This window comes from Lithobates pipiens, unplaced genomic scaffold (genome assembly GCF_037356315.1).
Source record: "Lithobates pipiens isolate NorthernLeopardFrog02 unplaced genomic scaffold, aLitPip1_a1.2 Scaffold_18, whole genome shotgun sequence".
In the NCBI taxonomy this organism is placed as follows: Eukaryota; Metazoa; Chordata; class Amphibia; order Anura; family Ranidae; genus Lithobates; species Lithobates pipiens.
The window spans coordinates 489,281,083-489,297,121 of record NW_027507758.1 but is presented as its reverse complement, the minus strand read 5'-3'; the positions used below and the strand labels follow the sequence as shown (position 1 = coordinate 489,297,121).

Here is a 16,039-nt window from a genome sequence, read left to right as displayed (position 1 = left end):
GTTTTGGTTGTAAAATGACAAAATGTGGAAAATATCAAGGGGTATGAATACTTTTTCAAAGCACTGTACATAATGCCAAAAGAGCCGTGTAAGCTTCACGTTATCAAATCGGTTTACAAGTTAATAAATACCAAATATAGCTTAATAAAAAGTGAATGGTATTCCACTGCTTGTGAGTAAAAATAAATATAATACTTGTACACTATTGTAAAAACAAAACAAAAAAACAACTAGAATATATGTGCAACCTCTGCAATGGTATATGTGCAAATAACTCAATAATGGTAGTGCAAATATCGCAATAAATAAATTATGCAAACCATTGCCAAATTTCATTTTATATATATATATATATATATATATATATATATATATATATATATATATATAAAAATTGATTATTCATTAGTTGAAATTAAATAAAGTGTCTTCGGTCAATCTATATACAAATAAACTAGGGATGCACCGAAATTTCGGCCGCCGAAACATATCGGCCGAAAATGGTGTTTTCGGCAAAATGCCGAAAGGAAAATCTTGCCGATAATGGGGCCGGGGCCTTGCGGGGCTCCGCCCCTGGTGCCGCCCATTGCACGGGTGTTTTCCTGGCTTGTCCCCAGTCCTCTGTCCTCCGTCCTCCCTCCTCCCTCCTCCTTTCCTCCCGCCCCCGACAGTGCGGTGATCTCCGTGTGTCACGGAGCTGTGCATTGAATTGCCCGGGCGGCTGCAGTAACAATGTCCCGCCTCCTGTGACAGACGGTACACTGATCCAATGGCGGGACATTGAATCAGCGTGACGTGATTACAGGAGGCGGGACATTGTTACTGCAGCCGCCCGGGAAATTCAATGCACAGCTCCGTGACACACGGAGATCACCGCACAGATCTGGCCAGGGTAAGGCTGCATTTAGACACTGCATAAGGGGGAAAGAGTGTGCCCAGGGCAAGCATCGCAGAGTTTTGTCCGCAGCTAAATCAAGCTTTTTGTGCCCACAGTGCTGCTGCATCCAAAAGTAATTTGTTTGCCTCTGAGACTATCTACCTCTGGCCACTAGTGTGAATGGAGCCATGCTATATAAACCAGGTCACAGGACAAAGGCTGTACTCACTTGACCATATAAAAAATAATAATAATCTTGATTTTGACCCAGCTAGTTTTTTATCGCCATGTGATAGAATGGGGAAGGGTTAAGTTATTGCTAGTAGAGGTAACGATATGAGCATTCCCAATAGAAGTCTGTTGGAACGGAACCAGGTAGCTTGCTTGGGGCCAGTTCACACCAGATGCAGTTCCGTGTGCTTTTTTTTTTTTTTTTTTTGCACAAAATGCATGCACAGTGTTTTCCATGTATTCCAGTGGCTCTAGTTCACACCATGCAGTCAGTTTCCACACCGGAAACTGACTGCATGGTGTGAACTAAAGCCATTGGAATACATGGAAAACACTGTGCATGTATTTTTATCAGGCAGGCTGCATCTGAGGGGGAACTGGTGAGGCTGCTTTGATCTCCTGTACCATGCCTGCAGTCTCTGACCATCTCCTGTACCATGCCTGCAGTCTCTGACCATCTCCTGTACCATGCCTGCAGTCTCTGACCATCTCCTGTACCATGCCTGCAGTCTCTGACCATCTCCTGTACCATGTCTGCAGTCTCTGACCATCTCCTGTACCATGTCTGCAGTCTCTGACCATCTCCTGTACCATGTCTGCAGTCTCTGACCATCTCCTGTACCATGTCTGCAGTCTCTGACCATCTCCTGTACCATGTCTGCAGTCTCTGACCATCTCCTGTACCATGTCTGCAGTCTCTGACCATCTCCTGTACCATGCCTGCAGTCTCTGATCATCTCCTGTACCATGCCTGCAGTCTCTGACCATCTCCTGTACCATGTCTGCAGTCTCTGACCATCTCCTGTACCATGTCTGCAGTCTCTGACCATCTCCTGTACCATGTCTGCAGTCTCTGACCATCTCCTGTACCATGCCTGCAGTCTCTGATCATCTCTTGTACCATGCCTGCAGTCTCTGACCATCTCCTGTACCATGTCTGCAGTCTCTGACCATCTCCTGTACCATGTCTGCAGTCTCTGACCATCTCCTGTACCATGTCTGCAGTCTCTGACCATCTCCTGTACCATGCCTGCAGTCTCTGATCATCTCCTGTACCATGCCTGCAGTCTCTGATCATCTCCTGTACCATGCCTGCAGTCTCTGGCCATCTCCTGTATCATATCTGCAGTCTCTGACCAGCTCCTGTACCATGCCTGCAGTCTCTGACCAGCTCCTGTACCATGCCTGCAGTCTCTGACCATCTCCTGTAATATGTCCCCAGTCTCTGACCATCTGCTGTATGAAAATATTTTTTAAAAACAGTCATTTTCGGTATCGGTGCTGTTTCGGTATCGGTTTCGGTTTTCGGCCTAGTGTATTTTTCATTTTCGGTATCGGTTTCGGCACCAAAAAACCCATTCGGTGCACCCCTAAAATAAACCGTGAATAAACTCCAGTTATCTATATTAAAATTCATATGGATGAAAAAGTTTGATATTCTTTTTTTGTTTCCCGTCACCTCTATATAAAATGTGATTTTGCTTCTGTGTTGTCTGTGATTATAGAACAAGAAATATATACGGTATGTATTGGGAAAAACCCATAAAAGTAGGACTTTATCTCCACATGTTTGTGAGTAGTATTTAATTCTGGTTTTATTAATAAATTTGCTTGGGATAATGCACAAGGCTGGTGTGCCCTCCTTTTCTTTCTTGTTCTATATTATAAGAAGTAGCGTTACCAGTTCTAGGGACAGCTACTACATCCACATCCTGCAATTGCGAATTATATGTGTATTGGGAAAAACCCATAAAAGTGGGACTTTTAAGGCTGTAGGGCTGACACTGAGGTGTGCACACAGTATTAGGTAAAAATAATTTAACGGGTACAAATTGTAAAATCACATACAGAGATAACCATATCTCATAATATAATCAATAGCATAACATGATGCACAGATATTGATACGTGTTCCACATGCTTGATGACAGTTCATATAAGTAGAATCATTCAAAGCGTTTTACAAAGTAATATCTCTGCTTCTTCAGGGTATTTCACAGTATATCTAATTAACACCATGACGTGAATGGTAGGCCCTGTTTTGGATCCTGGGAGGTTTTTGCTAGTATAATTCTTGGTCAATATAGTATGAATCCTGGATAATTATGCTGTTAAAGGGATTGAAATTCATTGGAGACTTGCATTGGGGACTACATTTGGTATGTTAGCTGGGGGTATATATATAGTTAACCTTGTCGTCTGGTAAATGATTAAATAATCTTCCCCCTCATTTCCATAGAGGCTTGCCACGTATGGTCTGAATGATCCAATGTCCGGGTCCATTATGTGACATATAGTCATCTCTTGCCCCCATGTCATATTTTGAGCAGGGGTAATAGTAAGTATGTATGTGGCGTTCTGTGCCTGAAACTAGGTATGTTGTCTGTAAATTGCAATAGTCATAGAATATACATACTCTCTCTCCTTCACAGTACTTCATACTGGATATCCTTTTTTCGACATATCTATCACTATGAGATGCAGTGTTTGCCTGACAGGGTCCTGGTTTTAATTATCAAGGATCATTGATTGGAGGGCAGTCTTGTTATATGTTGAGCCTGTGGGAGTGCATTTTTCTGCGTATTTGGTAAGCACGTTTTGTAAGCTGCTGCTGGCTGATTCGTTTCAAAGTCATAGCTTCTTCTTTAAGGCCTAGCCCAGGCTCTGAAGAAGCAGCTATGACGTGTGTTAAAATAATATAAATCCTCCAAGATAGGTCGGTCGTCCTGCATCCACCAGGGACTCTCCACAGTTACCTCCTAGTTTCTTGAACTAGCCGGTGGGTGATTTCTCCTTTAAGACACTTTCATGTATCTATCCTGTTGGTTAATCTTGCTCAAAACATAGGGGAATAGAGAAATTCTCCCATTGTGTAGTATTTTTAAAATTAGGTATATTTATTAAGCTTACAATATTACAACTTGCATATTGAATAAAATGGCACGAATATTGTATTGCGCTTCCACGTGGGTCACCTCTAGTTTCCCGTCTGACTCAGCTCACGCCCTACACGTTATGTCACTGTCATGTGACTTCATCAGGGAATGGCAGCTGCCACACTAGATGTCTTTAAAAACCTTCCTTAGCCATTTTATTAAAAACCACGGTGTTAGTCAATGGCTGCCAGCCACTAACACAATGGTCTTCATGGACCGACATATCTTGGAGGATTAATAATACATGCTTAAATATGTTAAGTATAAAGGAGGTGAGAGTTCTGTGAGCACAGTGGTGACTAGTGATGGGCCGAACACCCACCTGTTCGATTCGTACCAGAACTTCTGAACAGGGAAAAAGTAGGGCCTCAAGCAGCAATCTCTATTAAAGAGGAAGTAAACCCTGATGAGTTTGCTTCCTCTTTTTTTCCCTGCAAAGGTAAAGCATAATGGACTACTATGCATCGCATAGTAGCCCATTATGTGTTACTTACCTGACACAGGAGCCAGCGAAGTCGCCGCTGTCCCCTGTAGTCCGCCGCATCCATCTTGCTTGTGGCGTCTCGCAGCTCCGCCAAATGACAGCGGCGAAGCCGCGATGACGTCACACCCGCGCATGCGCACGGGAGCGGCGTCTCGCAGCTCCGCCGCTGTCATTCGGCGAAGCCGCGATGACGTCACTCCCGCACATGCGCACGGGAGTCGACAAATGCGGCAGCTCCATTCTTGGAACTGCCGCCTTTAGTGCGCCTGCGCGCCGCTGTCTACGGTGCATGCGCCGTAGACAGCGGTGCCCGTTTTCGGGCAAATATCTCCTAAACCATATAGGTTTAGGAGATATTTCTTGGACCTACAGGTAAGCCTTAATCTAGGCTTACCTGTAGGTCAAAGTGGCTTGTAGGGGTTTACTTCCTCTTTAAAGTCTATGTGACCCGAACATGAAAAATCAAAAGTCCCCATTTTGAATGCTTATATGCTTATTTTTTCCCATAAAAAAAGGGTATGGGAGCCTGAGTACTTTTTAAAAGATTGTTTTTGCAGGAGCAGTGATTTTAATGAGGCTTATAGTGAAACAATAACACCCTTTGGGTCTGGTACAGATTTTAGGGGAACCCTATGCCAATTATTTTTTTAAATGGCGTGGGGGGGTGCTTTGGGGCAGGGGGGCTCTTCCCCCCACCCAAAGCACCCTGTCCCCATGTTGATGGGGACAAGGGCCTCTTCCTGACAATCCTGGACCAGATCCCACCCCCCCCATGTTAATGAGTAGGGGTACATCATACCCCTACTCATTCACCAAAAAAAGTAAATAAATAGACATGAGCCAGTTTTTAACAATTCCTTTATTCCACCGCCCAGGGTTGTTGGGAAGAGGCCCTTGTTAAGGGCATGTGGTCTGGTATGGTTCAGTCAGAAAAGTACATTTAAATGTCTTTTTTTTTTCCTTTAGAAATGTCAGTTTTGCTCAGCAGTTTCTATACACGGTACAGATGTACCACTTTACAGGCAGACTAAGTGGACCCCACATGCACTATATTTAAAGGAATATGCATATGAATATGCATATAAAGTACTTTCGTAAAAATAAAAAATAAAACACATGGGGCCCCTCCCCCCATATCCATACCAGACATTTAGGTCTGGTATGGTTTTTGAGAGGAACCCCCCCCCCGACAAAATTTAAAAGAAAAACAGCGTGGGGGTTCCCCCAAAATCCATACCAGACCTTTATGCAAGCACGCAGCCTGGCAGGCCAGAAAGGGGGTGGCGAGCGATTACCCCCCTCCTGAACCATACTAGGCGTTATGCCCTCAACATTTGGAGCAGGGGAGTGCTCTGCTGGTCAGTGATGAAACAAGGGGTTCAAGACCACCAGGTGACATCACCAGGTGGCCTCGCCCCTTACCTATTTAAGAACTGTCAGAAGGAGGAGCAGGCATTTGGTGGTCAGCTTTCCCCATGGGCGGGGTTTTTTTTTTTTTTTTTTTGGGGGGTCCAGCAGGTGTGGCGGCTTCATGAATGATGGTGGATCATTGGAGGTACATTGTTTTTTTATTTTTCTTAATAAAGGAATTGTCAAAAAACTGGCTCATATCTTTATTTTTTAAAATCCATACAAGGTGCTTTGGGATGTGGGTCCTGCTCCAGAGCACCCCCCATGTAGAAGCTGACAGCGGATGACTCATTCATTGTTGAGGATGCAGCGGCCAGCTTCCTGGCCCTGCTCCTTAACTACCTATTAACTGTGCGTTCGGCTGGGGAACATCCCGCCAACCACATAGAAAATTAGGGTGTCCGGTGAACACCTGAACAAGCTTTGTGGAGGCTTAACTTACGCTCAGGCCGAACCGTTCGCCCATCCTTAGTGGTGACATATCAAAATCACATTATATATAGAGGTGATGGGAAAGAATATCAGAGACTTTTTCATTCATGTGAACTGTAATATAGAATACCAAAGTTTATTCACTGTTTACTTGTATATAGATTGAAGGAAGATACATTATATGATTTCAACTAGGGATGCACCGAAATTTCGGCTGCCGAAACATATTGGCCGAAAATTGCCTTTTCGGCAATTTGCCGAAAGAGAAAAGCAGCCAATAATGGAGCTGAAATTGGGGCAGGCCCCCCACCCCTGGTGCCGCCTATCACGGGGGCTTCCTGTAGCGTAGAAGAGAGGAGAGCCACCGCCTGGTTGATTAGAGCGTCGGGAACATCACAGCTTTCATTTCAATAGCTGTGTCTTCCCCGCCACACGCCGTCACATACAGCCCCTCCCCCTTGTCCGAGGAACTTTGATAGACAGATCACCCGCCCCAGGATTGGGCAGGTGATCTGTCTGTCAAAGTTCCCTGACAAAGAGCAGGGGCTGTATGTGGCGGCGCGTGGCGGGGAACACACAGCTATTGAAATGAAAGCTGTGATGTTCCCGGAGCTCTAATCAACCAGGTGGCGGTGGCTCTCCTCTCTCTTCCCCTGCACAGGCTGGCTGCAATAAGGGACAGTGGCTGCAATGAGGACACTGGCTGCAATGAGGACACTGGCTGCAATGGGGAAACTGGCTGCAATGGGGAAACTGGCTGCAATGGGGACACTGGCTGCAATGGGGGACACTGGCTGCAATGTGGAACCCTTTCTGGCTACAGTGGGGACACTGGCTGGCTGCAATGGGGGACACTGGCTGCAATGGGGGACACTGGCTGCAATGCGAAACCCTGGCTGGCTGCAATGGAGACACTGGCTGCAATGGGGGACACTGGCTGGTTGCACTGGGGACACTGTCTGGCTGCACCTGACGGGCACTGTTGAGGCTGCATTGATCTCCTGTACCATGTCCCCAGTCGATAACCACATCCTGTACCATGTCCCCAGTCTCTGACCATCTCCTGCCTAAAAATATTTTTAAAAACAGTCACCGTATATTTAATATTTAAATATATATATATATATATATATATATATATATATATATATATATATATATATATATATCTACACACACACACACACACACACACACAGTATCTCACAAAAGAGAGTACACCCCTTACATTTTCGTAAATATTTTATTATATCTTTTCATGTGACAACACTGAAAAAATTAAATTTTCAGTATACAGCTTGTATAACAGTGTAAATTTGCTGTCCCCTCAAAATAATTCAACACACAGCCATTAATGTCTAAACCGCTGGCAACAACAGTGAGTACAAGTGAAAATGTTTGGGCCCAAAGTGTCAACATTTTATGTAGCCACCATTATTTTCCAGCACTGCCTTAACCCTCTTGGGCATGGAGTTCACCAGAGCTTCACAGGTTGCCACTGCAGTCCTCTTCCACTCCTCCATGACGACATCACGGAGTTGGTGGATATTAGAGACCTTGTGCTCCTCCACTTTCCGTTTGAGGATGCAAGGGTTTAGGTCTGGAGATATACTTGGCTAGTCCATCACCTTTATCCTCAGCTTCTTTAGCAAGGCAGTGGTCATCTTGGAGGTGTGTTTGGAGTCATTATGTTGGAATACTGCCCTTCGGCCCAGTCTCCGAAGGGAGGGGATCATGCTCTGCTTCAGTATATCACAGTACATGTCAGCATTCATAGTTCCCTCAATGAACTGTAGCTCCCCAGTGGCGGCAGCACTCATGCAGCCCCATACCATGACACTCCCACCACCAGGGGCGTTGCTAGGTGGCAAAAGGACCAGGGTCTTCAGCCCGGAGTCCAAGGCTGGCAACTGGGGGGGGGGGGGGGGGGTTGTTGTATGCAGATTTTTTTTGGCTAGGCCGTGACACTGACGGTAGTGACTTACATACACTAACCTACCTACACTGACAGTAGTGACCTACCTACCTGACCTACCTACACTGACAATAGTGACCCCCTATACTCAGCTGCCTGACCTACATACACTGGACACATACATACACTGACCTACATACACTAACGGTAGTGACCTACCTACACTGACTTGCCTGATCTACCTACACTGACTGACCTATACATACACTGACCTACCTACACTGACATTACCATACACTGACATTAACACACACTGACCTACCTACACTGACATTAACACACACTGACCTACCTACACTGACATTAACCTACACTGCCATTAACATACACTGACATTAACACACACTGACCTGTCTCAGCCGTGGTGTGCGGTGTCACAGCAGCCAGTCCTCAGAGGAGAAGAGGAGAGAAGAGTGGCTCGCCCGAGCACCAAGCGGGGATGTGGCGCGGCAGCTGCTTTGTATTTCCCGCCTTCTGGAGCCAACAGCGCCTATGATGGACATCACACGTCCTGCGGTCCCGGCATTGGACCAGTGGGACGTCCATCACAGACGTGCAGGCTCCAGAAGGCGGGACCTGCTCTGGCACTTGGCCACAAGATCAGATTGGTCCCGGCGCTCAGCCCGGGGCTAGCAATGGAGACCCTGCAGAGCTGACACTCGGGGCTTTAGGGGGTCACATTCGGGGCTTCAGCCCCCCCTAGCCACCCCCTCCCGCCGCCCCTGCCCACCACCATGCTTGACTGTAGGCAAGACACACTTATCTTTGTACGCCTCACCTGGTTGCCGCCACACACACTTGACACCATCTGAACCAAATAAGTTTATCTTGGTCACATCAGACCACAGGACATGGTTCCAGTAATCCAGTAATGCTTGTCTTCAGCAAACTGTTTGCAGGCTTTCTTGTGCATCATGTTTAGAAGAGGCTACCTTCTGGGACGACAGCCATGCAGACCAATTTGATGCAGTGTGCGGCGTATGGTTTGAGCACTGACAGGCTGACCTCCCACCCCTTCAACCTCTGCAGCAATGCTGGCAGTACTCATACGTCTATTTCCCAAAGATAACCTCTGGATAGGACACTGAGCATGTGCACTCAACTTCTTTGGTCGACCATGGCGAGGCCTGTTCTGAGTGGAACCTGTCCTGTTAAACTGCTGTATGGTCTTGGCCACTGTGCTGCAGCTCAGTTTCAGGGTCTTGGCAACCTTCTTATAGCCTAGGCCATCTTTATGTAGAGCAATAATATTTTTTTTCAGATCCTCAGAGTTCTTTGCCATGAGGTGCCATGTTGAACTTCCAGTGAACAGTAAGAGAGAGTGAGAGTGATAACATCAACTTTAACACATCTGCTCCCCATTCACACGAGACCTTTTAACATTAATGAGTCACATGATATTGGTTAGGGAAAATGGCTAATTGGGCCCAATTTGGACCTTTTCACTTAGGGGTGTAGTGCCACGCATACTCAGATCAAATTCCTACACCAAAGCTATTGGCTATGAGCGTGAACATAATCCCGTCGTAACGAAATAACGTAAATAACGTAAATAACGTAAGCACGTCGGATTTTCCGACAACTTTGTCCGACAAAATCCGACGGACAAAATCTGACGGATTTGGTTGTCGGAATCTCCGACCGTGTGTACAAGGGCTTATACAAGCTGTACACTCACTACTTTACATTGTAGCAAAGTGTAATTTCTTCAGTGTTGTCACATGAAAAGACATAATACAATATTTACAAAAATGTGAGGGGTGTATTCACTTTTGTGAGATACTGTATATATGAAATTTGCCAATAGTTTGCATGTTTTATTTATTGCGACATTTGCACAACCTTTATTAAGTTATTTGCACATATACCAATGCAGAGGTTGCACATATATTCTATTTTTTTATTTTACAATAGTGAACAAGTATTTGATTTATTGTACTCACAAGCAGTGCAGCATCATTCACTTTTTAATTTATTTACTTATAGTTGTGGGAACACTATTAGGTGTCTCCTGCAGTCACATTCCAGTAACACAAATACCTATTCACCCTAAGTGGAAGCGTGGAAGTATCACACACTTACCAAATATATCTTGTTTTAACTATTTCCAATCCGGGCGATACTGACATTTCTCTCATACTTGTAAAAATCTAAAACATTTTTGCTAGGAAATTATTTAGAACCCCCAAACATTACATTGTTTTTAAAGCAGAGACCCTAAAGAATAAAATGGTTGTTGCTCCAGTTTTTATGTCACATTATGTGACATTTATTATGTTTACAGCAGTTTATAAAATGCAAACTTTCAGGAAAAAATACACTTAAATGAATTATAGTGCACAGAAACACAATATTATACCCGATTTTTTAATAAAAAGTAAAAGGTGTTATGCCGAATAAATAGATACCTATGTTATGCTTTGAAACTGCGTATGCCTGTGGAACTGGGCGAAACTACATTACCTAAAAATCTCCATAGGCAAAGCTTTAAAAGCCGTTACAGGTTAACATTTTAGAGTTAAACAAAAGGTCTGGCCCTAGAATTATTGCTCCCACTCTGATATTTGTGACAATACCTCACATGTGCGGTGCGATAACCATTTACACATGCATATGGAACCTATGTGCACGTTTGCATTTGCACATGAGCACGGTGAAACAGGGGCGCTTTACATTTTTTTCAATTATTACTTATTATATTTATTTATTTATTCACTGTATAGTTATTTTATTTTTATTGAACTTTACTGCTACCAAAAAAAATGAACATCTCTTGTGATGGCATGGGCCGTGGCCGATCCTCTATTAGACCCCATATATCCCACCTGGCCTCCAAAGCCTCTGATCAAACAGAAACCAGTTTGATCAGATGCTGTACAAGCCAGTAACGACTTGTAAACAACAAACTGAAACCAGAAGTGACAAAATACTCATCGCTTCTGGTTTCAGTGAAATGGGTTCACTGAGGTATAGCCACTCAGATCGCTTTTACTTTGTAAATAATCGCTGGCAGAAAGAAATGATATCTCGATATATATATATATATATGTATATATATATATATATATATATATATATATACGTACAATGGACGGGAAGCGGTTGATTGTGTGTGTTGGAATTGTGTGCTTGTAAAACCAATCCAAACTACAATACCCAAAATTGTGTTGTGCAAAAGACATTTGCAAACTTGTGTGTGTGTGTATAAATACAAGGGGAGGGCTTAGCCCTTGTACACACGGTCAGAGATTTCCGACGGAATGTGTCCTATCGGACCGTGTTGTCGGATAATCCGACTGTGTGTGGTATGCATCGGACTGTTTCCGTCAGAATATCCGTCGGACCCAATTTTCCAACTTGTTGGAAATATTTTCCGACAAACTGGTCCGATCGGACATACTCCGATCATGTGTAGAGAATTTTGATCGGACAAAGTGCCACGCATGCTCAGATCAAATTCCTACACCAAAGCTATTGGCTACTAGCGTGAACGTAGTCCCGTCGTAACGAAATAACGTCATCACGTTCTTAACGATCGGATTTTCCGACAACTTGGTCCGACCGTGTGTATGCAAGAGTTTCGGACACAATCCGTCTGACAAAATCCAACGGATTTGGTTGGCAGAATGTCCGACCATGTGTACAAGGGCTAAGAACAAGTGCTGTCTTCCACATGGGATTTACAGAGGAAGGACTGCTGTAACATGTAATAAAAAATAAATAAAAAAGGCATGGAGTCCTCCCCAAAATCCATACCAGACCCTTATTCGAGCATGCTGCCGGGCAGGTCAGGAATGAGAGGGGAATAGGAACTTACCATCACAGGACTCTTGCTGAATGGACTTTGTTTCTCTGGAAGACATGAACCTGGGCAGCCTGCTTTAGATAGTTAGGGCTGGACTCTGTTTCATGTACAGTATGCTGTTGAACTGTGCTGCTAAATGCTCAGTAAAGTTTCATTAACTGCTTAATGGTTAAGTATATGCAGCGCTAGAAGCATCAAATTATAAAATAAAAGTCCATAGTGTTAAAACAGAGTCTTTGTTCAGGGAAAATACTGGAACCACCCACGGTGCAGACAGAGATACAATAAGGTGAACGTGAGATTATCCTCTCACCTTATTGTATCTCTGTGTGCACCGTGGGTGGTTCCAGTATTTTCCCTTAACAAAGACTCTGTTTTAAAACTATGGACTTTTATTTTATAATTTGATGCTTCTACCGCTGCATATACTTAACCTTTATGCTTTTTATTGTGACGGTACAATTTATGTCAGCTGCTTTATAATTGTTAGCGCAGTGATTAATCTTAAATTTATTAACTGCTTGATGCCCAGTCTGAAGTCACTGAATGGGGTGTATGATGGATCATGGTGTATTAAAAGAACTGGGCTCTTAAACCCTCATGGGGTACAGGAGTAAGAGCCACTATGAAGAGTTTACTTGGAAAAAGAGTTGGAGCAGGAGAGTAGTTGCCACAAGCAATCATAGACTAGTTGGAATGTATAGGAGCTGGTCAATAAAGCAGGGTACCTGAAGTAGGTGACAGGTCCTCCTGTATAGAGGGGGCTGGTGTTCTGCATCCCTCCGTAGCGGTTGGCTCCCCAAAAGTAACTGGGACCTAACCCACAGTACGGAAACCTCATGGACCTAGCCACATGGTATGGGAGAGAAGAAGAAGTTAACTAAGCACATGCATGAGGTCCAGGCTAGGTGCACAGCGGGACCCCATTCGATCACTGGTAGTAGAGTGGCAGAGGTATGCTGGAGAGGGTGCTTGTTATCCCAACAACTCATATTCCTGATATGTGCCTGCTATACCTTGTACTTGTATGAGAAGGTATCCTGTTCTCTTTGTATTGATTCATTTGAATGAAATCCCTGGCGTTTCTGCTAGTCCCCTTGCATTCCTAATAAAAACTGACCACACTAAGCAGGAGAACACATGTGGTCAGTTCTCTAGCTGTGCTGAAATCTCATGCTGCTCTCCTCCAATGATCAGACTTGTCCTCTCATGCCCCCGCTAAGCGAGCACATGAGAGGAGAGATAACCCCACGTGTACACGCCGAGGAGGCCCCGTCCACAAGCTGGCTGTGTGCTGCCATCTTCTCTTGCTGCCCACCACAAACATGAAATTTAAATGACAGTCCATGTTAGTGACTTTAGCATTTTGGGGAAAACAAGGGAGATAATGGGCTTCATTCACAGAGCCAGATCCCATGCGGTATACCACATGAGGTCCTCAAAATGTCAACTCACTTGAATGTAAAAAATAAAAAATGGCAGCAATAAAAATTAAAAAATAAAAACAGCATGGAGTCCCCCCCCCCTAATCAATACCAGGCCCTTTGGCTCTGGTATGGGTTTTGAAGGGAACCCCGACACCAAAATTGCTGGCAGAAGGAAATTATATCTTGAATACACCTGCAGCGATAACCGAGATATCACCCTTCCCGTCCGAGGACGTATACAGAATATACTTACGGTGAAGTGGTTGATTGTGTGTGTTGGAAGTGTGTGCTTGTAAAACCAATCCAAACTACAATACCCAAAATTGTGTTGTGCAATAGAGATTTGCAAGCATGTGTGTATATACAGTAAATAAATACAGGGGGAGGGCTCTCTCTTCCACATGGGATTTACAGAGGAAGAACTGCTGTAACCTGTAATAAAAAAAAAATACAAAAAAGACATGAAGTCGCCCCCCCCCCCCCCAAATCTATACCAGACCATTCAGAAAACACAGCGCACTTCGCGCATGCGCAGTAGGGAGCCCGCTATGAAGCCCAAAGGCTTCACTGCCAGTTTCCCTTACCATGAATGGCAGCGGGAGCAAACAAGAGCCGATGGAAACATTGGCTGGGGTGCCGACATCGCTGGATTCCAGGACAGTTAAGTATCCTAATATTAAAAGTCAGCAGCTCATCTATAGTATGTGTAGCTGCTGACTTTAAATTTTCTGCTGGGGGGGGGGGCAGAACTCTGCTTTAACAACCAGCTAGTACCAGCCTGTGGTAAGACGCCGGCAGTAAATTATCACAGGCTTGCACTACTAAAATATAGCAAATTCATGGAGTATTTTAGCAGTGTTTTTTTAGTGAATGCTACAAAATTTTTTGAAAAATGCTATGCGATATCTTATACCCGCATATTCGAATGCGGTAAGATACTGCTTTGTGAATGGAACTCACTGTGTTCAGTACGACTCCCCAATTGGCTCCACACAATTTGGGCTTCATCAGATGTAATTATCGTCACTGTTGCTTCACTGCTGCACTCTTATCAGTTAGGCTGTTCCTAGGTCTCTCTGGACTAGAGAACACCTCCCATTAATGTTACGATAAGAGGAGAGGGGGAGATGTTCTGTAGTCCTTGTCCTAGGGTGATAATGCTGCTTTAGTACCATGAGAGTATTTTCATCCTAGGACAGAAAGTCTTTTATTCTTAGGACAACCAGGGGAAAAAAAAAAGCTTTATATTAAATGCAGCCACCACATCTATAGATAAGCTGCCATATGTACAATTTTTCCCTAGTTTTAGATATTCTTTTAAAAAACAACTGTGTAGGAGTTATAGATTTTATTAAACCTGGCATAGTCATTGCCATAAACACTTAAAATTTCAACACATCTTTGAAAAATATGACCGGTAATATGAGTTCTAAGTTTAATGCAGTATCTTATCTATACGGATAGAGTGGCTTGTAATGATTTTATTCTAGCACATATTTACCACCCACTGAAGTGTAAATCTTTGCAGAATCTGTGATTAATGAGGGTTATCACTGCGGTGCACAAATCTAACTAAGTAATGGATCTCCAAAGCAATAAGCCAGACATGTAGGAAATAATAGCTTTCATGCATAATAAATTATAAAGACTAAAAGAGAAAAGAACTCATACTAAGACAAATAACATTACAGGGCTTCGTTTGTGTATGCTTCAAAAAGAGGGAACTTGGGGGTGATTCTTTATGCTCACAGAGAACCCCCGATTTGGTCCTAAATATGTCTGCGTGCTAAACAACTCAGTATATACCAACAGTCCATGACATCTTCTCTTTCATTGTGTCACAATGCCACAAACAGGACTTTCAATACACTTCCTATCCTAATTCACAGTTTGCACATTTTTTACTGTGCGTTTTGCTGCAATTGTCACTTGTTTCTTCACTTGGCAAAATATGTGTTTGCTTCTGCGTTTGGGGTGCTATTAACAATTAATGGCACCGAAAGTACAACTATTTCATTTTAGGTGTATAAAGGTGGCCATACACTACACAATCTGAGAACGCTGATTGATGATTGCATGAACCTGCAGGGGCAGTTGGGTGGTCGCAAGGGGGGAAAGGGGGCAGGTGCAGAGTGTGTTTTAATTAGGTCAGCTGCTTCCTTCTACTGGTTCTTCCGTCCTGAATATCAAAGGCGGCAAATGGAGGAGTTTTCACCAGGACACTGAGGTTGAGGTAGGGCCTTGTCTAGGGCAAATAGAAAGCTTTTTCTCTTCTGCCAAAGAGGCATATTAATGGCATATTAATGGTATATTGGTACAGAGGGGAAGCTGGGATTTAGGAAAAAAAAAGTGAACTTAACCTTTAAGGAGAGTACAACATGTGTGGTAAGCTTTGGACATATTATACAGGATTCAACAGTCACGCAAAATAGGATTTGCAGTCCTACAACTGATATTTATAC

At 43.8% G+C, this 16,039-nt stretch overlaps 1 protein-coding gene across 1 annotated transcript in view; it reads right to left on the bottom strand.

Moving 5' to 3' along the window:
• The window catches only part of FBXO36 (F-box protein 36), a 94,021-nt gene that overhangs the window by 22,455 nt on the left and 55,527 nt on the right, over positions 1-16,039 (bottom strand). The gene's annotated exons all lie outside the window — the stretch shown is intronic.